The 23,798-nt window shown below is 42.8% G+C and overlaps 1 protein-coding gene and 1 long non-coding RNA gene across 2 annotated transcripts in view; one reads left to right on the forward strand and one right to left on the reverse strand.

The window, feature by feature from the left end:
• RAB5C (RAB5C, member RAS oncogene family) overlaps positions 1 to 879 on the reverse strand; it is a 30,362-nt gene extending 29,483 nt beyond the window's left edge. Inside the window, exon 1 of the mRNA XM_072111702.1 lies at positions 725 to 879. The gene's annotated coding sequence lies outside the window, so the exon portion shown is untranslated. The remainder of the gene's footprint in view (positions 1 to 724) is intronic.
• Positions 880 to 11,119: 10,240 nt separating this feature from the next.
• The window catches only part of LOC140064630 (uncharacterized), a 92,603-nt gene continuing 79,924 nt past the window's right edge, over positions 11,120 to 23,798 (forward strand). Inside the window, exons 1-2 of the long non-coding RNA XR_011847784.1 lie at positions 11,120 to 11,166; positions 11,707 to 11,755. This is a non-coding gene — a long non-coding RNA (uncharacterized lncRNA). The remainder of the gene's footprint in view (positions 11,167 to 11,706; positions 11,756 to 23,798) is intronic.

The following is a 23,798-nucleotide window of genomic DNA, read 5'->3' on the forward strand; positions in this document are numbered from 1 at the left end:
TGTCCTATCTTTCCCCGGAATACAGCGCCGTGCCCCTTGTTTCTCTATGGAGGGGAGTGAGCGGCGCTACAGTATGGCGAGCACACGTGTGTGTGAATTTGGCCTAACACGGGAAAGCACAAACACCATGAAAAACACATTCATGTGCCTGGGTCCAATTAAAATAACGTGTCGGCGTGCCAACAAAATGAATAGATGTAACTGCACACGTTGACAAAATCAGACACAGAATCCCAAATTATCAGCGAAGTAGAAGTACAGATGATATGTAACACACTGACCCCATAGAGAAGTAATGGGGAGCACTATGGGGGGAATGTTACTAATGAACATCCCCTTTAACAGCTGTACATAACATTGTGAGTGCACAGGACATGTTATTACAGAAGTGGCCGCATATACTACACAGCACATGACTGGCCACTAGATATTACACTGTATATCACACCCGGCCCGAGGCAATTGTTGCGACTATGGCCATGGGGGAGGTCACAGCGCGCAGGACATGCTGGGACTTGTAGTACCACAACATATACATCATAAGACACTGCGCAGGGCAGTCCTATCACTTCACGTCATCTAACCGCCGCACTTTCCGGTAAACCCGAGTTCTTCTAGTCAGGGCTCCATGGCGTCAGCGTCACAAAACCAAACTCCGTTACACCTTCTGTCAAGAAGAAGCAAACGATGCCCCAGCAGGCCTCAGCTAACGCCCCGGTCTCACCTGTCCGCTAGTATCCGCCTCCTCACTCCCGCCGGGAGATCCTTCTCTTCTTCCTTCTCCTCCGGCCTCAACTTCCGCCTTTCCTGTGCCACTTCCGGGTACACCCCACTGTCATCCGCTCTGATTAGTGTGTTGGATGAACTGACAACAGCAACAGCCAATCACAGCCTCTACTTGTCAAAGTCACGCCACTCGCGCCGGAAGTGATGTCATGGGAGTGGTGGAATGCGGAAATGGCGCCGAAATAGATGCTGGGAATTGTAGTTTCCTGTAGAGGAAGTCTAGTGATTGAGCTTGAACTTGAGTGATGAGTATGCCGCAGGCAGGGCTGCCTGGCTGTCTTCGGTTTTTGCTACTTTATCTCGACTTTGTTCTCTTTTTGAAAGACACTTATTTGTAATGAATCACCTCGGGCAAGAAACTTTACATAACTTTTTCATTATGGATTCTGAAAACTTGTGCAGGGCTGTGAGCTGGAAAGTAAATTTATTTTTTTTAGCTCATTAAAGGAAATCTACCATCAAAATCCATCCTGATAAATCATGGGAACTTACTGATAGATCCAGGCACCCTGACTGCGGCAATTTTCTTATATTTATCCATGACCTTCTAAAATCAATAGCATATAATTATGCTAATGAGCCTGAAGGGCTCTGGTTGCACGCCTCCCAACTTTCATAGCAGAAAAAGAGGAACAACATTTTTGTCCCTAAGCCTTTTTCTAAACTCCTAATTCTACCTCTGCACAGTAATAATAATTTCCCCGTTATTGCCCTCTTAAATTGTGCTAATGGACCCCTAATATTAAAGCTCCTCTTATTGTGCGTTCTCAGTAGTTGGAGGATTCCGGCAGACTTGTTGTCTCTGCACATACTTACCGCTGGGCGGAACAGAGCCCGGAAAATCGGACTGTCCCGCTAGATCTAGGGCGTGTGGTAGCTATGTTGGGGGTGTTTCCTCAGCCCTTCAGTGCTGCAGCTTCACAGGCTGTTACAATGAGCAGGGAATGTCTCTCCTTCCACTGTACTTCCTGCTGTTGCTAGATTACACAGGCAGAGGGAGGAGGGAGAGAACAGAGGGCTGGGAGAGACATGTTCTGTTTATTGTTACAGCTTGTGAATCTGCAGCACTGAGTGATAACGCCCCCAGAGCCCTTCAGGCATATTAACATAATTTTAAAATTAGTTTTGACAAGAAAAGAGGCCATGGATAACAAACATAAGAAGATTGCCACAGTCACGGCGCCTGGATCTAGGAGTGATTCAGATTTTCTTTAACGACACAACCTGTTTCAGTTTGCACTTTTTTGTTATTCCATACTTAAATTCCTCAAGATTTTTTTTTTTCAATTAAATTGGCATATAAGCTTGTTTTTTGGAGGTTTTTTTTTATAAGTTTCCAGAGGCTTCATTTTGAAGGGAAAAATAACATGATGATAAATATGCAGAGCAGTTCTCTATCCAGCAAACAGGATCCCCATTCTCATGAGACCCAGCAGTGGGACCCCCACCAATCAGCAAGGTATTCCCTTCCTTCAAAAGGTGTAGACCATTGTTCTAGCCTCTGTTAATCGTCCTGAAAACAAGATCTAACAGACATATGCCGAAGGTGGCCCTAGAGTCCTTCATTGATTCCCCAGGACTGCCATGGAGATGATCGCCACCCCTTGTTCCCTGCATATATGGCTGAAAAAGGACACATGTCCATCAAGTTGAAATGGATGAGGAAGGGAAAAGATTCTATATTATAACATAACCCTCAATGTTATTTAGATGTCATCTAGGCCCTTCTTGAAGCGCTCTGCTGTCCCTGCTGTGACCAGCGCCTGAGGCAGGCTATTCCACAGATTAACAGTTCTCATAGTAAATAAGCCCTGTCGCCTCCGGTAATTAAACCTTGATTTCTCCAGACACAGACAATGCCCCCTTGTCTTTAGATTTGATTCAACCTGGTGCAACTTTCCACCATATTTCCATTCCTATATTTATATAAATTAATTATATCCACTTTTATTTGTCTAGACTAAATAAATCTAATTGTTTTAATCTTTCCTCATAGCTGAGACTCTCCATACACTTTATCATCTTCGTTTTACCCTCTCCTGCTCCATGGCATCCTTTTAATGGACTGGAGGATAAACCAATGCCTTGTACAGTGGCAGGGCCAGAACAAGGTTGGTGGGGGCCCCTGCGTGCAAAATCTAGTGGGGGCCCCCATTGAATGTAGTCCACACTGGAAACAGCAATCACTATATACACTCACCGGCCACTTTATTAGGTACACCTGTCCAACTGCTCGTTAACACTTAATTTCTAATCAGCCAATCACATGGCGGCAACTCAGTGCATTTAGGCATGTAGACATGGTCAAGACAATCTCCTGCAGTTCAAACCGAGCATCAGTATGGGGAAGAAAGGTGATTTGAGTGCCTTTGAACGTGGCATGGTTGTTGGTGCCAGAAAGGCTGGTCTGAGTATTTCAGAAACTGCTGATCTACTGGGATTTTCACGCACAACCATCTCTAGGGTTTACAGAGAATGGTCCGAAAAAGAAAAAACATCCAGTGAGCGGCAGTTCTGTGGGCGGAAATGCCTTGTTGATGCCAGAGGTCAGAGGAGAATGGGCAGACTGGTTCGAGCTGATAGAAAGGCAACAGTGACTCAAATCGCCACCCGTTACAACCAAGGTAGGCAGAAGAGCATCTCTGAACGCATAGTACGTCAAACTTTGAGGCATATGGGCTACAGCAGCAGAAGACAACACCGGGTGCCACTTCTTTCAGCTAAGAACAGGAAACTGAGGCTACAATTTGCACAAGCTCATCGAAATTGGACAGTAGAAGATTGGAAAAACGTTGCCTGGTCTGATGAGTCTCAATTTCTGCTGCGACATTCGGATGGTAGGGTCAGAATTTGGCGTCAACAACATGAAAGCATGGATCCATCCTGCCTTGTATCAACGGTTCAGGCTGGTGGTGGTGGTGCCATGGTGTGGGGAATATTTTCTTGGCACTCTTTGGGCCCCTTGGTACCAATTGAGCATCATTGCAATGCCACAGCCTACCTGAGTATTGTTGCTGACCATGTCCATCCCTTTATGACCACAATGTACCCAACATCTGATGGCTACTTTCAGCAGGATAATGCGCCATGTCATAAAGCTGGAATCATCTCAGACTGGTTTCTTGAACATGACAATGAGGTCACTGTACTCAAATGGCCTCCACAGTCACCAGATCTCAATCCAATAGAGCATCTTTGGGATGTGGTGGGACGGGAGATTCGCATCATGGATGTGCAGCCGACAAATCTGCGGCAACTGTGTGATGCCATCATGTCAATATGGACCAAAATCTCTGAGGAGCTTCCAGCACCTTGTTGAATCTATGCCAGAAGAATTGAGGCAGTTCTGAAGGCAAAAGGGGGTCCAACCTGTTACTAGCATGGTGTACCTAATAAAGTGGCCGGTGAGTGTACTTCTCCCCAGTAAGCACTATGTACAGTTCCCAGCAATCACTAGATACAGCTCCCCCAGCAATCACTAGATACAGCTCCCCCAGCAATCACTAGATACAGCTCCCCCAGCAATCACTAGATGCAGCTCCCCCAGCAATCACTGTATACAGCTCCCCCAGCAATCACTATATACAGCTCCCCCTGTAACCACTATATACAGCTCCCCCCAGTAACCACTATATACAGCTCCCCCCAGTAACCACTATATACAGCTCCCCCCAGTAACCACTATATACAGCTCCCCCCAGTAACCACTATATACAGCTCCCGCTGTAATCACTATATACAGCCCCTATATAAAGTCCTAGGTAAAATAATAAAATTGTACTCACCTTCCTTCGTTCCCCCGATGCTCGCCAACCTCCTTCCCTCCCTTCGCGGTGTCAGGATATTAGTGGAAAGTGGATGTAAACAAAGATGGCGCCACCATCTTTGTTTACATCTGATCGTCTATGGCAGAGCAGGGAAATTATTTTTTCCTCGCTCTGCCATAGACTGAAGTAGGAACACATCGGCAGGATCCCGGACCCAAATACACTGTTGGCGATTCTGGCGGTCATGTGACTGACCAAATTGCCCGCATTTGATGGGGGCCCCTTTAAGAGCAAAGTGGTGTGGGCCCCATGGCCCTCCCCCTATAATTCAGCCCTGTACAGTGGTAATATCACATCCCTATCCCGAGAGTCCTTAACACTTTTGATACATGACCAGATCTTGCTGGCTTTAGATTGACATTGCATGCTGTTATTTAATCTAAGATCTACTAGTACACCCAGATCCTTCTCAACAAGGGATGCTCACAGATTTACGCCACCAAGGACATATGCTGCACGTGGATGATAATAGCTTTGTGCTCCTTAAAATGTTCCCCTACATGTACAGTTAATACTGTGACCCATCACTATTTTAATATATATTACTGTATAGTTCCCCAGTCATTGATTCATCTTTAACACCAGCACCTCCTCATTAATTTAGCGTAGATGCCCCATTCTAAATTTGGTTAGCACATGCCTGCAATATATATGTAGCTTGTCCCCAGTATATAGGTAGCCCAGCACATTTTCCCTCAGTATATGGGTAGCCTAGTACTTAACTCCATTATATATGCCCACAACATGCCCCTATTATATAGGTGGCCCAGCACATTTTCCCCAGTATATTTGTAGCCTAGCACATGCACCTACTATATATGTAGTTCAGCACATGCCCCCAGTATATAGGTGACCCAGCACATGCCTCCAGCTTATAGGTGGACCAACCTATGTCCCCAGAGTTAGGTGGCTCTGCACATTCCCCCAGTATATAGGTGGCCCAACACAATCCCTGGTGTACATGTAGCCCAGAACATTCCCCCAGTATATAGGTAGCCCAGCACATGCCCCAAATAACTTGGTATGATTTTTGACTTAGTCCCTATACTGATATATTGTTGGGATAAATCAATCATTCATGAATATTATTACGCAATTGGTTGCTCTTGTTTTATATTATACATGCATGATATACCTATTGGTCTGTTATGCTCAGTGCATTATTTTCTGTTAGTTGTACTACTATATAAGCTTTCCATGTACCTGTATTCCGCATGTATTCCTTGTTCCAATTGACTTTTGTACATGTTCATATCTGATGTGTAAAGCTTTATGTGTATCAGACAGCTACATATTTCCCATTACATTTCGAGTATAAGTAGATACATGGCTCTCCTCACTAAAGAAGGTTTACCTGTTAGTGCCACAGTGTGATATTATTTACATGTTATGTCTCAATTTTCATTTTATTTTGTGTCTCACTTCATATGTTACAGTTACTTTAGAAAATCTGGGAATCAGACTGAAACGTCTTTCGTTGTTGTTACTAGTTGGATTGCGGTCAAATCACAAGGACATAACAATAAAGAAAAACATTTTTTTGAAAGTGCCAAGTATCATCTGTTTGGATATATAGAAGGGGGCACCATTACTGTAACAAGGAGTGCTGTGCATTCAACTCAGAGCCCTTTCTGTGGGCACTCAGGCCATCAGCCCAGGATAGAGTTTACCAAACAGGAATAAATCCATTAAATCTTCCTGTAGTCCTAGGCAATTTATGAGATGCTGCGCTCAGAACTATTTTACAGCGACACTTCATTGACTGTTTGGAACTGCTTGAGAAGTGAGAAGGTGTGGAAGGGAATGCATTATCTTTGGAGGTAATCCTGCTGGACTCACCATTATTTCTAAACAGAGAGACCCTGGAGAGATGCTACAATGATAGTTTGAATTTGTACTCTTTCTTTCAACTTTTTTGGTGGCCTCAGGGGGCCGATACAATTAAAGAAGTGGAAGAACAGGTAACAGTAAGTTGCTGCATAAAATGGCACGTTGGCACATCAGGGTAAATAAGTGAGTTTTGGTTGTAGTTTGGGCACTCGGTCTCTAAAAGGTTCGCCATCACTGCCCTAAGTATATAGATATCTCTCAGTACATGCCTGCAGTATATAGGTAGCCCAGCAGATGCCTGAAGTATATAGGTAGCCAAGCTGTACAGTATACAGTAAATCCTAAATCCTGCTAGCAGCCTCCCTGGATCTGATGAAGAGGGATGTCCTCCCTTAAAACGCGTCATTCTCATATTTATAAATAAATTATTGATAAATCTGCTGTTGTGTAAGACTGTCTAGTCGTACTATACACCTCCTATTAGTTGGCTTAGTTCTCCAGAAGGCTGTCCCAGAATTTTATTACATTAGCATTATTTTTGTCTCATAGACCTTTTTGGCGCAAAACCACAACTCTTTGTTGTACTAGTTGTAAAAGTGTCTGAAAACTGTCAAAAACCCTTGATAAATGTGACACAAACATATTTTGGTCCAAATTACGAAAGAATTCTGTTGTAATCATATTTTTTCCCATCTCCCTAATTACATTGTTGACTTCTTTGCGTCATGACGGGCCGGTGTAATGTCACCATTGTGAATGTTTTGTATGTATGTCATATGAAAGATGAACAGCAGGGAGCTCCCTTTAGCAGGGAACTTACACTCCATCAGGGGAGAGGGCCGGGTGGTGATTTTTATATTAGATGTGCTGCTATATGGTCTCCATAATACTACATTGTTCATTTTTATACCTCTATATTGCCGCAATCATGAGGAACATCATGAAAACTGTACAGCGTATGTGTTTTATATGTAAATGTGCAATGTATTTCTTAGCTGCAAAATTTAAAAAAACTGCATCAAATCTTTACATATTTTTGCATATTTGGCAGTTTTGATCCAATTTTAAAGGAAATCTATTGTCAAAATTAAGCATGATAAACCCGGGGCACTTACTCATAGACCAACACCCAGTGGGTCACTTGTTTGTTTGTTTTTTATTTCCTTGGCCTTTCTGCTGGTTAGATTTTAAGTTTTCCTTATTGAGACATGAGGCGTTTGGTCTTTGGTCTGAATTTGCGACTTTTTAAAACAAAAGTCGCACTTAGTTCTAAGCTAATTTCTACACATGGTCAATGGCATATACATGTGCCCCAGTGACTGTGGTAATCTTCTTATAATTTCTCATCTGTGGCCTCATCAACGTTGCCAGAGCCCATCTTTGCTGTAGCTTCACAGGCTGTTACACTGTGCAGGAGCTTGTCTCCCCCTGCTCCCCTGGCACTCCCCTTCCCCCTATCTACCTGCTGTATTCTCAAACAGTGGGAGGGAGCAAGTTCTCCAGCACAATGTTGCAGTTCTTTTGCTCAGTGCTGCAGATTCACTGGCTGTTACACTGAGCATAAAATGTCTCGCCCGGCTCTCTCCCTCCTCCCTGTGCCTGTGTAATCTATCAGCAGCAGGAAGTTCAAAGGGAGGGAAGACCTGCTCTACTCATTATAACAACAGGTGCAAAGATATCACTGAGGGGCTCTGGAAACACCCCAAGGGCCCCTGAGGCTCAGTTGCATTAATTTAAAAGTTGATTTTAGAAGTAAGGAGGCCATGGATAACAGATATAAGAGGATTCCCACAGTCATGTGGTGCTTTTATTTCTGAGTGTCCCTGGTTTTATGGATTTTGGTGGTAGATTTTTGTTAAACTGTTTTTATATGTTATTTTTTATATGTGACGGTGTGACAAATTATTTTCCCCTTTGGTATAATAAAGATTGGGGCACATATACTTAAAAGGTGACTGGAGTTCATTGAAAGTGCATTGTCCGTCTATAATGCTGCGTGCGGCGATTCACCAAGATCGTGCCCCAGAAATCATGAATGTGTTGCTTCACCATCTTTTTGGTGGTGCATCTTTTACGTAGGGTGTGTGACAAAATTTAAAAGTTAAATACCGCACTCTAAATCAGTCGGACCGTCCAACAGCGCAACCCCAATTTTGTGTTGCATTGAAGCCATCGCTGCTATGCCGCATAAGTGCCACGTGCGACACAATCCCAGAGCAGACACTTCTTAAATACCTGTGCAAACCGTTTTAGCCCGAAAAAGGTGAACAGTCCGACAAAAGTGCAGCGTGACCCTTAGTAAATGAGCCTCATTATCTTATCTCAGTATCTTATGTTACTTATTAGTTTTCCTGTATTACAATTTAGCTCCATTTAACAAGAAAAGAATTGGAGATTCGCTAGATATCCCACTAGGGTACTAAATATTATGTAGAACCACCACAACATAAACAATACATGATAGAGAAAGAGAGCAAAAGCCGGTGTGTATAGGTTAAAAAAAAAAATTACAGGCGGTCCCCTACTTAAGAACACCTGACTTACATACGACCCCTAGTTACAAACGGACCTATGGATGTTGGTAATTTACTGTACTTTAGTCCTAGGCTATAATAAACAGTTATAACAGGTGTCTGTAATGAAGCTTTATTGTTAATCCTGGTTCTTATAACAATCCAACATTTTTAAAATCCAATTGTCACAAAGACCCAAAAAAATTTGGCTTGGGCTACAATTGTAAAATATACAGATCCGACTTACATACAAATTCAACTTAAGAACAAACCTACAGACCCTATCTTGTACATAACCCGGGGACTGCCTGTATTAAACAAGTTTATTGAGCACAATACTTACACATAGATGACAAGCATCAGATCGAGTAAAACCAATTAAAAGTGTACAAAAGACGCATCAAAAGTTCACATGTGGACCCCACCTAATAACTAAGGTCCACGTACAACCACAAGTGACTGTCCCAACAGATAAGTTACAAAGTGCTGTATGCAATAGAATTCCTGGAAAATTATACAAAGTGCTAAATGCAAATCAAGGGTAAAACACACAGTCCTAGCATGGGGAACCCCATCAATATAAAGTCAACTCCAATATAAGTAATAAATAGAGAATGAGGCTCCCTAATGCCAGAACCAGGAACACAGACACCAGATACAAAATACCAGAATCATGGGATAGGACAGGAGACAAGTTTTAGAATACCAATTTAGCTCCATCTGATGAATTTGTGTCAAAATCAGTGTGTTTCCAGAGAGCAGACTGACGGTGATCCCTTAAAGCAGTGGTGGCGAGCCTATGGCACGGGTGCCAGAAGTGGCACTCGGAGCCATTTCTGTGGGCACTCAGACCATTGCCCGAGTTCACCAAATATGACCAAATCCACCAAATCTTCCTGCAGTCGCAGGCAACTTAAGAGATGCTGCTCTCAGCGCTATTGTAAAGCAACACTTCATTGACTGTTTGGAACTGCGGGAAAAGTGAGAAGGTGTTGACAGAACTGCATTATCTTTGGAGGTCCTACTGCTGGACCCACCATTCTTCCTGTACAGAAAGACCCTGGAGAGGAGCTATAATGATAATCTGAATTTGCCCTCCTTCTTTCAACTGTATTGGTGGCCTCGGGGGCTTGATACGATTAAAAGATGTGGAAGAACAGGTAGCAATAAGTTACTCTTTAAAAGCCATGTTGGCACTTCACAGTAAATAAGTGGATTTAGTTTGTAGTTTGGGAACTCGGTCTCTAAAAGGTTTGCCGTCACTGCAAGAGGAACATTGGATTTTTGAGCAACTTAGTCCTGCAGTGTGTCCCGCAGCACGATATTTGCCGTCTTTATTATCGCACGGGTCCAGGTCATCACTATAGACTGAGCAGCACAGCACATTTGGGGAGATTTATCATCAAGTTTCTGAGGTAAAACTGTTCTAGTTGCTAATCCAAACCAATCAGAGCTCTTCTTTAATTTCATAAACACCTGTGGGGCATCTAACAAAGGCAACTAGAATAGTTCTGCTCTAAGAGACTTGTGATAAATCTCCCCCATTGTTTCGGTAGGAAAGGGTCACCCAGTCACCCTATTTCTACAGTTTGCATCATATTTACATATTTTATTGAAAGCATTGCAAGAATCCACCTTTTTACAACCCCAGTGGGAACCACCGCCTCCTATAAAACACTTGATTTGCCCCTAGGTATGGTATGTAAATATTAGCCCCTATGGTCTGTTCATTTATCATGTCATGTGGATGTGATACAGTATATGCATATGAGGCTTGGTTAGAAAAACGCTAGTGAAATATTGAATACATGGACATAAATGGTAATGTACTGGATGTACAAGTAGAACGAACGTCGCGGGTTGTCAGACAAGGACATAAGATGACTAATTGAGACGTAATCACCTCTTCTTCGTTCCTGATTGCGCACATCACTAAAATAGGTTCCAGCATGCGAGCAGTTAACACGCAATGTACAATGGGGATTAGCTGACAAAATTGAAAGCTGATGCAAGCAGATGTTGCAGGACTGTAACCCTTTCCATGCCCGCAGGATTATACACAGCACGACTTCATTGTCCCTGGAGGCTCACATTGTGTTCCAGGTGCCAAGTAGAGTTTGAAGGTTCTCTGTAAAAGCGAGGCCGTATCACTTGCCGCTTATTATTCTCGTGACAAGGACGTTCGGATGTGTTCCATTCCCGTATCCAAGGTGACCTGCAATTTTTCTAAATTGGCCTGATTAAGTCTTAATACTTGCAGTTCTTATGAATTTCAAGTGCTGTGAAAGGCACTTTTATTAGGCAGGTTTTTGTACAAACCATTTTTACTGAAATAACAAAAAATCGCCAGTAAATATACATCATTATAAACTCTCCTCAGTTGGTTCTTTGTTATATCTGTCTGGGTTACAAGAGTTCAGTTACTGCGCTAGGGATTTTCCATCCACTTTAGGAGTTATCATCCAGATTTTATAGGGGTATTCTGGGATTTATCTTATTGATCCATTATCCTTTAGATGTGGTGAAGAATATAGAATAGTTGTGGGGCGGACAGTACATTCATGTCATGTTCTTTTTTATCAAAGAACAGCCTTCCATCTGGCGGCGCTTTAAAATAAGCCATATTTCTTCTAATTCTACTGTCATGAACTTGAACATTTATCATGCCAACTGAGGCCTGCATAATATGAAGTGTAGCTCTTGGGCTTTTGTATTTTGATTTTCTACTTTTAATTTTTACATGTACCTAGATGACCAGTAGGTGGCAGACCTGTGCACAGTTCAAGGCAGCTGTTATATGTAAGTACAGTTCATATATAAGGCGCACTGGACTATAAAGGCGCACCTTTGATTTCTGAGAAAATCTAAGGATTTTTTGTGCGCCTTATAGTCCGAAAAATACGGTAACTTTGCATAAAAAACTCTTGTGTTGCCATATGACACCCATAACTTTTTCATAGTGTGGTATTTGGAGGTGGTTAAGGTGTAATTTGGCATATGATGGTGTTTTTAATGATAACATTTGGACAACTGTATGACTTTTCATCATTTAACTTTTTATAGTAAGCAAAATGGTAAAAAAAAGTATCAGTTTGCATATTTGTTTTTTCCATTACAGTGTTCACGGCGGTGAATAATCGTTTTTATATTTTAATAGATCAGACATTTTGATACACAGTGATACCTAACAGGTTTATGATTTTTTTTTTTGTTTTTTATATGCGTTCTAGGAAAGGGTGGGTAATTTTAATTTTTTTTTATTTTTTTAAATTTTTTTCACATTTTAAAACTTCAGCAGACTGTCATATAGAATGCCATATCCCATTGACAACAACCAGCCATGTTAATTTACATGGCCTGGTTAAAGGGGTTTCACAAGTTGAGACCAGCAAAAACTTCTGCTTTTACAGAGGAGGCCACACTTGCTGAAGATCAAACAAGGAAGGACATTTGATCAGCAGGATCTGGCTGCCACTTACTTTCTTGATTTCTTTAGAAGCAGTAAGGTTGTACTTTTCACACTTTATTTTATGTTTTTTGTTATTTGGTCTGAATTTAAAGAATTTTATGCAGCAGTATTTTAACTACTAAGCTGGCTCAGTGATCAATGCTTTGTTTGGTAACTCAAAGTCCCTGAGTTTAAACATACCAGTGACAGCCTCAGCATGAATTTTCACTTCATGAGCGGGTCTCATTCTCTCCAACCAAACTACAAAAATGTAACAAAATCTTTTTCATACAATTAGCCAAGGTATATGTACCTGTGTATGGCGTAATGAAAATTGTGGGTGCAGGCTATTATAAATTTGGGTCTCACAGGGTGACATTTTGACATTGGCAAATTACAAATGTGCAGACAAGTGACTGTCTGAGGTGCTTTATTCATGACTGTGCTGCTTCGTTGGCAAACATTGAGCAGAAAAAATAACTCCTAATTGCTTGACTGCGCTCCCTAATTTGCAGCTCAGAAGTGGAAAGTAACTCAGTGACAGCATCTATCACCACAGCCCTGGTGTTCTTTTATAGGGAAATATTATTTGTGAGTGAGATGTGAGATGGCAAGCCAAGCAGAGGGACCTGTGATGTGGACAGTCATTATTACAAATTTTACGGCTGTGCAAAATGATATGTGTGAAGGGAAAGGACCTCAGCATCATGACTGCTCTGGAGTAAAGGACCTGAATGTTAATAACTTTCTTTCACATTCAGAGTAGCTATTGTGTATTAAAAGAGGATTCATAGACTATTAGAGCCCAGACGTATTTTTAAGATTACATTAATGTTCTAAAGGGTCCTTGTGCTTGACAGCTGATAACTACCACTGAAACGTTAAAGGGGCTGGTCACTCTTTTACATACGTTTCCCATGTGCCTTCACTCCCTTAATAATAATCCCTGAATTTTAATCAAGTGATTCAGCAGTCCTGCTACTCACTTTAGTGCTGTCTGCAGACTGTCTCTGATTCTTTGATTACATGTCTGAGCTCTGATGAATAGGAGGGCCTGACTCATCATGCCCCATCTTCCTGGACTGTGAGAGAGAGAGACATAATGGAAGATGCCAGGACGGACTGGAGCAGTGAGAAACAAGAAGTTTTGTATATATGTAGAAGGTAGCAAGATTAAAACAGCTCTCAATGGAGGCAAAAAAAACCAGGTAGATATACATGCAGAGACATGTCTAATGGAACAGATTTATAGAAAAGTGGCTTTTAACTCTTCTTTGTACATAGTCCTCTTTCCTGAACATGTAACCAGAGGACTACTCCATTAGTTGTTTTACAACTTCAAGGTCCTGGATTCTGCAGTAGAAAACAAATCTGATGCACATTTTAAATAAGTGGACACATTCAGCAAACTGCCCAACCTTCTGCTTTTATAAAGCGGGTTCAACACTAGGGGTTCCCTTCACAAAGACAAACTTTTTACTTTTAGAACATTTTTCCTACTGCCCATTTTTCACACATATTTTGGTGCTTCTGACCAAAAAACAAATAGTTTTCGCTGTGAATCTACATGTTAATCCATGGCAGCACAAATCTGTGTCATATCAGGTAGTTTGCATTGGATACCTGACAGACTATTTTATAATCCAATTACTCTATTGACTTCAGTACCACCCAAAAAGGTTTAAGGGCACATTGAAACAATTCTATGGGTCAGCGACACACCCACACATGAGACCTTGTAGGGATCATTAAATATTCTATAACAGCAGCAGATGTGACCTTACTTTAGTATGAATCTTCACGTTTCGCTGCTTTGTTAGTAAATAACCTCATTGTTATGGTTCTTGCTTTTTTCAGGTCTTGGACCATTTTTCAGATTTGACCGTAGCTCCATAATTCCTTGTTATTTCACTAGAAATGTGGAGCATCCATTATTGTATATCAGCTGCTAATGTTAGTCCAAGGTCAAGGAGCAGCCAGAGGACGTTATGGGGCTTTCTTATCTTATGCACTGACAAACACAACTTATTATATGATATATTTACCCACATTCAGTCACACGGACCTGAATGCCTTAAGAATTATATAACAAGAACACATGACAAACTCGTAGCCTCCTGGTGGAACTCTGTGTAGGAGTATATGGGTCTATATATACTGTCATATTTATCCTTTTTTACTGTACATTATGCACCATCTGGATCATTAGACAGTGTGTAAGCAGATGGTTAGGTTTTATGAAAGGCCGGTCTTGAAATGGTTAACGTCCTCTTTCCTGTGCTAGAAGAGGGATAAAAGCTGAGAACAAAGGGATCCTATTCCAGCCCACTTTTTCCTATTATGAAAAGTGAGAGAGATCATTGAATTTGCATCAGAATGGGAGACATAATCAGGCCCGATTGGGAAATATCGGCTGTGCAACACTTCTGTATGCGGAGCGGCGCTCGTTGGCTGTAGGTGACTCTTTCACTGCCAACAGGGTCAATAATTGAAATAATATTTACTCAACACATGAGGCTAGTCACATACATATCAGACAGTTAGCAACTATTCACTACAATCAACTATAATTTGGATAATGAAATACTTTATAGATTAAAACCACCAGTCTCCCTGAGACTTCTACTACCAACACCACCCATCTCGGCCACTGGGCTCCTATGTAGTTGGTACACTTATCTCTATAGGTAAAGTAGGGTAAGTGCAAGCAGCCAATGCAATCTTTGGTGATGATAATCATTCTACAAATTTTCAGATGGAAATGTTGTATCGTCTTGACAACCTGATTACCGAGGAGCTTCTAACTTATGGGGGATCCATGGAGTACGTTGCCTCTATATACTGATGTGGTATTGCACTCTTCCTCAAAAAAGATGTCTTACAGAATGCTTTGTACAATATGTCATCGGTTGTGTTGAGTGGATGAGAACTACAAAGTTTGGGTCTATACTGAACATGGTGGGTTCGGGAAAACACGGCAGGCTGGTTGATTGATTGCAAAGAAGCACCATGTCCCTATGGCATGGCTGTGATTCACCAGGTGGACATGTGACCCTGCAGTATAAGAGGCAGAGTCACATGCCCGAGTGCCATTATAGAGAAGAGACAAAGCTAGAGAGAGATAGGATCACTCAGGCAGATAGGGACTTAAAAAAAGAGAAACAATTGCCCTTCTCAGGGCAGTTAGGTAGAGAGAGGAGGCTGCTATGAAATCTGAAATAATTTCCCTGTTTTGAGCATTCAGAAGAACTGTATGTTGCTACTTATTACTCTGCATTTTAGAATCATACAGCAATACCTTAAATGACTGGTCTTAGTACTATTTGCAATTGCAGCCTTATCTAGTTATATCTTAAAGTTTTAGTACTATTTGCATTTACAGCATCATACAGTGTTCAGTTACAGCACCAGTCCTAGTACTTTTTACATTAACAACATCATATAATAACTCAAAGATTGAGTCTTACAACTATTTGCCTCTACAGCATCATACAGTGTTCCGTTACTGCACCAGTCTTAGTACTATTTACATCACTATTTACATCATTGTTGCACCGTGCAGGCATCAAAGGCTCCGGAGCAGGTAAGTATTAGGCGGCATTCACACACATGTATGGGGGACGTATATCGGCCGTATATACGTCCCCCATACATGTGTGTCAATGGGCTTTCTATGTGATATGGCGCCGTGCGCTGTATATACCTATGGAGGGGGGGGTGAGCTGCGCTCATCCCCTGCTCCTCTCCGCAGCGCCGATGTATGCCATACATCGTGTGAATGTAGCCTTAATGTTTATTTTTTTACTGTCCCCACCTTGGAACTCATACAGGGAGATTCAGGACACTAAACCACATAAGGACCTGTGGGTGGTTTAGTGCCCTGAATCACCCTTACAGGTTCATTTTAAGGGTATACAGTATATATTCTGTGTAAATTTGCCTGTGAAGAATCCCCTTGATATTACAATAATAAATTGATTGAAATTGTAACAATTGTTATCCACTTCCTGATAAAAATACTGACATTACACAATGATTTGTGGGTTCTTTTAGGGAGAGATCTCTGAATAATTTACATCAAAAAGTGCCATAATATTCAAGTTTATGGGAAAGCAATAAAATAATTTGAAGAATGGTACCTTTCCATTCAGCTGAGTCTAGAGACAGGGGTGTCAGGGACATGTAATAAATCTCTGAGATCGGAATACCCCAATAAAGCAGTTTATAACAAAAAAATAGTTAAATAGTTAATAGGTAAAGAGGACCTGTCACCAGATTTGACCCTCCTGACTAACAATGCCTGCTGATAAAGGGCTACAAGTCCTCCCTATATCACCTTAAATTAGCTGCCAGTGGGCACCTTAATGCAGACGGTTTTCTGATATGCAAATTAGCTTTTCTGACTCATGTCTGGTACCTGTGACTATTCTCTTTCTCAGGCTGGCAGTGAACCACGCCCCCTTATTCTGACTGACAGCTCTGTGTCTCTTCAAATCACTGCTCTGCCTCCTTGTACTTAGGGACCGTCTACAGACATATAAAGCTCTATGTACAGATGGGAAATATTGGGGCACATTTACTAAGGATCCGCGGACCGCATTTTTGTCGGGCTTCCAGACTTTTTCCGTTTTGCCCCCAATTTAACTGGGGTTTTTGGCGCACGCAATCAGATTTTAGCGCAATTGCCCCGACTTTCATGCGACACAAATCATGGGTGTGACCGTTGAACAACCCAACTGATTTGGACGGGTAAGTAAATGTGCCCCATTGTGTACATTTTTTTACATGGTGCCTTGTGTTACATTCATGACATGTGACCAGTGAAATCATCGCAGATCCTTCAGCCTTCTTAGAATAGCAGACTGTACACCATATATGTGCTTACATGAAATAACAGCAGCCTCCATGGAGGATGGAGAGCTGTGGTCAGATACATGCAGGGGGAAAAAGTTTAATATTGTTAAGACGCTAAAGGACCTGAGATGATGTCACTATGGTCACATGACATTATCTGTGACAATAAGGAGGCATAAGGCATAGGAAGGAGTAGATGGGAGGGGCCGGATGAGCAGGACACGCCCCCTCTGATGCAGGTAATATAAGATAAAAGGTGATTTATGTGGATGTAAGCCAAACAATTTTTAGCAAAAAGAAGGGTTAGTAAGTGAATAGGGCTCTATAGGAACCTGTCACTGGCTGTATATTTGCAAATGTGGTGACAGGTTCCCTTTAAGGTAAACAGCTAAATAATAATTGTTCATCACACTAGGACATTTTGTAAGTTTTTGTAAAATATCTTAACAATAAACTACATTATTTTCAAGGGGCAGCAAACGTGTCCACATCTCAGGTCATTAGGCAGATGATGGAGATCAAGTGGAAAAATGCCTTTAATTTTCCTTGTGAATAATTCAAGTACCAGTTGTGTTTCAGGAATGAACCAAAACAGACTGCAGCATGGCACTCATTGGGGTCTATGGAGACAGTGAAGTGGATAGGCTTTAAAGGGGTTATCCGAGAGTTAAAAAATATTATATTTGGGCTGCTTAAAAAAAAACTTTTACTTAGCGCCGCCGTCTCTCCTGCCCCGGGATACAGCGCTGGGATATGGGGACGGGGGGCGAGGCGTTCTCGACGCAGCTTCCATGCCCCTGTAAACAAAAAGGGGCATGGGCCAGAGAAACGGCAGCGTTGGGAACCGGGAGGGACTGTGGAGGTAAGTAAATGTTTATTATTTTAAGCAGCCCCCTTCCTTCCTCATATCATTTTTTTTAGATTTCAGACAACCCCTTTAATAAATCTGGTACCGCACTGAAGATGAAAAATATATCTTTGTGCAGTAGATATAATGGAAAAAAATAAGAGTCTTCATATACCGGAAAGTATATGACATTACTAAAATTTCAAGACTACATAGGTCGCTATATAGTTGAATGAGGAAAGGCTTGTCATTGTCATCTTTTCAGTTCTGCCATTACAGGGGTTGTATAGGACTGACAATTCATCACCTTTCCTTAGAATATGTCATTACTTTAAGATCGATGAGGGTCAGGCACCCAGTCTCTTCATGGATCAGGTGATATTAGAACTCTACTTATAAAGTACAAACTGATCCATTCTGTGTCCAACAGTCTGACCCTAACCAATCTCCCAAAAAATGTAATTTTCTAAGGATAGGCTATTAATTGTAAGTCCTGAACCACATCTTTAAAAAGTAGCATCTACTAAAAATTTAACACAGAACTAATTCCACCGAATGGAAGATGTAAAGCAAATTCCACCGTCAGTCAACCTTCATTCTTGAGATCATCCACATCACTAAATGCTATATCTGCATATTCGTGCTTCTCCAAAAATAAAACAGAATATCATACAATTGTTTGTGGTGAAAAATAGCTTAGGGCTTATTTTTAGGGGGTGTATTTTTTGCTTCATGAACATATTTTCATATATCTCCAAATTTCTTCCCTTTAGAATTATTAGACCCGACTTCTGTCCTTTCTTTCAGGAACCCCTTGTGTCCATGTAGATGTTTATAGTGCATTGCATCTGTAAGCTCCCTCCTCCAACCCATTATCCATACTGCTGTCAGCTGACAGGCTGGATGAATTAAGCTTCAAACAGCTATAACTTCTGAATCATAACATCTGGTGTCATTTTAAAGAGGAGAATCTCCCCTTTAATATTGCATAAGGATTGTGTTACTAGGTGCCAGATAACATCATGTACCCACTGTTAAAGTTACAGCCAGCACATAGAAGCTGTATGTGAAGATATAACTGTTTGTATCTAAGGCTTATATTTTGTATCTATTTGCTTTACTGTTATAGCATATATATCTGTCTGCCCTGTGAAGAATGTCACTAGGAGCCTAGTCTCTAAAATTCAGACCCAGTAGCAATATCTACACTGTGGCCGTATCATGCAAGTGTGACCCTATGTGGCCAGAAAAGAAACAGATTTGTTGGCTGACCTTATCTTTATACAGGCATATAAATGCTCACTGCTAGGCAGGATATCTTCCTGTACAAACAAGATAACATGGAGGATGTACAATTCACATGAGCCTCTGCTTCTCCCAATACAGTATTGTTGATTCAGTGCCTGTCAAACACTGATACTCCTAAGGGAAATGCACATGGACTGGAAATGCAGCATATTTGTGCAGAGAAAAGATGCTCTAGAATACAGAAGTAAAGGGATAGGACTTTACAAATTTCTATACTAGAAAATTCATAATATGTTAATATTTTGCTGTGGATTTTAACTCCTGATTTCACTTCCTTACATGTAATAGGGAAAATATATCATATGGAGATATGACCTAACTAAAAATACATTTATTTAGTATTGGGTTAGTGATGCTGTGTGTATGGTGGATAAGTAGAATGGACATCTGACCTCTTGGAATGGTGGAATAACTTTAACAAATGACCCACATCACTATAAATCCACTGTCCTTTACCTTTCCAAGACATAATTTTCAATGACACAGAATGTCATCATACACAAGCCATATATCATGTCACAATTTGTGATCCCCATTCGTCTTAATATTATATATTGAATCTCCACCTTTAAACTCTGTATCATTTTTAGGTTCATTATTGTGTTGAGTCATTTCGTAACATACTGTATCTTCATAGTGGGAAAAGCTTTCTTTCTGATTTAAGGCTACATAAAAAGCTCTTCCTCCTTCAATGTGAAAGGAGTTGTGGTTTGCTCCATTTACTAGTAATAAGTTATACCCTATTCACTACTAGACTTGTAGAGAGCTAACCAGTGGCGGATTAAGTGTCCCATGGCCCCCAGGTTGTTCACACCACTATGGCCCCCTAGCATCCAAACCGACATGTGCCCGGATGTTAGGACTTAAGTATCGAACTCCTAGACCAAGTATCAAGACCGCGGGCGACTGGGTAACGGCGATAGCAATAGTAGACCAGCTGGTTTTAGGCGAGATGGCTTATTACAAGCACAGGAAGTGCAGGAACCCACAAAATCCCGAACATCTTTGACCAGGTCAGGCCACCAGTAGAAATGGGAGATGAGGGCTACAGAGCGCTGCACCCCAGGATGCCCAGCCAGATGCAAGACAATATCCGCAGTGCTGGTTGGACATACGTCTTGCTGGGGGAAGGTGCAAAAGATCCACTGGAGCAGCAACAACCAGTCGTTCAGGAGCAATAATATGCCGAGAGGCTGGCTCCTCTCCAATGACGTATGTGGCACGGGAAAGGGCATCAGCCTTGATGTTCTTCTCCGCAGGGTGGAAGTAGATCAGAAGGTTGAAACGTGAGAAGAAGAGTGACCAACGGGCCTGCCTAGGATTGAGACGTCTGGAGGTACAGGAGATTTTTATGATCTGTATATACGCAGACCGGATGGTTGAGCTTCCTGCAGAAGATATCGGCATTCTTGCAGGGCAAGTTTGAGGGCCAGAAGTTCTCTCCTATGGAGTAATTCCTCTCTGCGGGGGAAAAAGTTTTTGAGAAAAAGCCGCAAGTGATAGTTCGGCCTTTGGGCCCTTTCTGGGTGAGCACCGCCCCAGCACCTATGGAGGATGCGTCAACTTCCATATAGAAGGGCTTTTCAGTATCAGGCCTAGTGAGAACTGGGGCTGAAGAAAAGGCGGCTTTCAACTTTGAGAAGGCTTCTTCAGCCGCCGAAGACCATAGGTGGGGATTGGCGCCCTTCTTGGTGAGTGCCACTATGGGGGACACAAGAGTGGAGAAATGCAGGATAAACTGGCGGTAATGGTTCGCAAAGCCCAGAAACCTCTGTACGTAGACCCTCCGGACGCGGCCATTGTAGAACAGCAGACAGTTTGGCTGGATCCATCTGGAGACCCCTGTCGGAGATAATATAGCCGAGGAAAGGAAGACTCTGCTGGTAGAATTTACATTTCTCAAGCTTGGCGTAGAGGCGGTTGGCCTGGAGGTGTCCAAGAACTTGCCGTACGTGGGACTGATGGGAGTCGAAGTCCGGAGAGAATACAAGAATGTCGTCAAGATAGACTATGACACAAGTATAGAGCAGATCCCTGAAGATGTCTTCGACAAATTCTTGAAATACGGCTGGCGGATTACACAGTCCGAGTAGCTTCACCAAGTACTCGAAATGTCCATTACGAGTCTTAAAAGCAGTCTTCCACTTGTCACACTTGCGGATCTGGATGAGGTTGTAATCTCCACGGAGATCCAACTTGGAGAAAACCTTGGAGCCATGCAGGCTGTCAAAGAGCTCCTTGATCAACAGTAAGGGATAGCGGTTCTTAACCGTGACCTTGTTAAGACCGCGATAGTCAATGCAAGTGACCCATTCTTCTTGGTCACGAAAAAAGAAGCCTGCACCAGCCAGAGAGGAGGACTTACATATGAACCCTCTCCGCAGGTTCTCTTGGATTTACTCCGACTTGCTGCAGTCTCAGGAACTGAAAGCGGATACACCCGACCGCAGGCACCTGGCAGGAGATCCACAGGACAGTCGTAAGGACGGTGTGCCGGCAAAGTGTCTGCTTGTTTCTAGGAGAAAATATCTGCTAAGTCCTGGTAACCCATTAGTAGGCCCTTCAGAGGCTTGGGAGCTACAGAGGACACAAGTACAGGTACCGGTAGAGGCATCACCATGCAACGAGACTAGCACTCCGGACCCCAACAAAGGATCTCCACCGTCTTCCAAATGATGACTGGTGCATGGAGCTGCAGCCACGTAAGGCTCAGCATGAGAGACGAGGTGGAGCGAGGCAGCTATCTTTATGAAGACCTCCAACAGGGAGATTTGGATTTGTCCGCTTACTGAGCAGATGACCAGAGGTTTCTCGAGGCGGACCACAGGAATGTGATGCTGGGAGATCAGAGCAGCGAAGTTCCCCACAGAACCAGAGTCCAGAAAAGCAGCGACCTGAATCTGGGTGCAATGCTGAGAAGCACCGGAATAGTCAGGCATGAAGAAGCTTTGCTTACACCCAGGGATGCTTCTCCCAAGAACCCTAGGTGCTGACATTTCCTGGACGTTGGGGACGGACAGGACCAGACCCAATGAAGTGCATAGGACTGGCACAATAAAGGCAGAGGTTTTCCTGACATCTTCTGAAACACTCCTGGTAAGAGAGTCTGGCCCTGTCCACCTCCATAGGCTCCTCTGCAGATGGTACAAATGAAGGCTGGAGCGGCCTTTGGAAGCAGGTGCCAGGCAAGGAAGACGACGTGGGCAGACTTGGGGATGTTCAAGGTGTAACCCTCCGGCACTCTCCCTAAACCTCACGTCAATCCGAGTGGCTAGGGTGACGAGACCACTCAGAGTAGACGGCAGATCACGAGCGGCCAGAGTGTCCTTAACGTGAGAGTCCCTTTTTGAATGCTGTGGACAGGGCCGCATCATTCTAGGAGAGTTCTACCAGGGTATGGAACTGGACAGCATATTCCCCCGTGGAAGAGCTCCCCTGGCATAGATTCAACAGCGCAGTCTCAGCAGAGGAGGCCCGTGCAGGTTCTTCAAACACGGACCGGAACTTTGCCAGAAATGCTGTGAGAGTAGCCGAGCCCGGGTCATCTCTGTCCTAAAGAGGAGTAGCCCAGGCCAGGGCTTTGCTGGAGAGGAGGCTGATGAAGAATGCCACCTTGGATCTCTCCGTAATAAATTGAGAAGGCATGAGTTCTATGTGCAGGGAGCACTGGGTTATAAAGCCTCTGCACAACTTGGGATCTCCATCATACTTGCCGGGCATAGAGAGTTGTAGCCTAGGCTCAGGAACCTCTTGCTGATGCTGAGCGGCTAGCAGCTGTTGCAGCATGGCAGTGACCTGTTCCAGCTGTTCCCGCTGTGCGGCAGTCTGCCGGGATTGCTGGACCACGATGGTGGCAAGATCGGGCCGACCGAGAAGCGGAACCTTGGCGGGATCCATAGCCAGATCATATATAAATTAACACCCCAATTGCCTATACAGTGACTCCTCTATATATAACCTCCCCAGTGTCCTATACAGTGGCTCCTATATATATAAATTACACCCCCTGTCGCCTATACAGTGGCTCCTATATATGTAAATTACACCCTCCCTTGTCCACTATACATTTACTCCTCTCTCTCTCTCTCGCAAGTGCTCCAGGAGTGCCAATGTAGATCCGGCCCTGCCGTTTTTCATTGTTGATAATTATTGCTAATGTGAAAGGCTAAAACACATGTGTGGGATATTGTTATCCAGGTGACTCAGCACTATAAGTGACTGAGTTATTTATGAAGCCAAGGAAGTGGAGAGGTAAACCCTGAAGTGAGGCTTTTGAATCCTTGAATATTCCTTCACTGTAATTATGGTCCTGCATCCAGGAACAGCATGATGTCAATCACTCGGGAGTAGGTGTTCATAGGCAAGGAAAGCTTGACTTCAGCGCT

This window comes from Engystomops pustulosus, chromosome 6 (assembly GCF_040894005.1).
Source record: "Engystomops pustulosus chromosome 6, aEngPut4.maternal, whole genome shotgun sequence".
In the NCBI taxonomy this organism is placed as follows: Eukaryota; Metazoa; Chordata; class Amphibia; order Anura; family Leptodactylidae; genus Engystomops; species Engystomops pustulosus.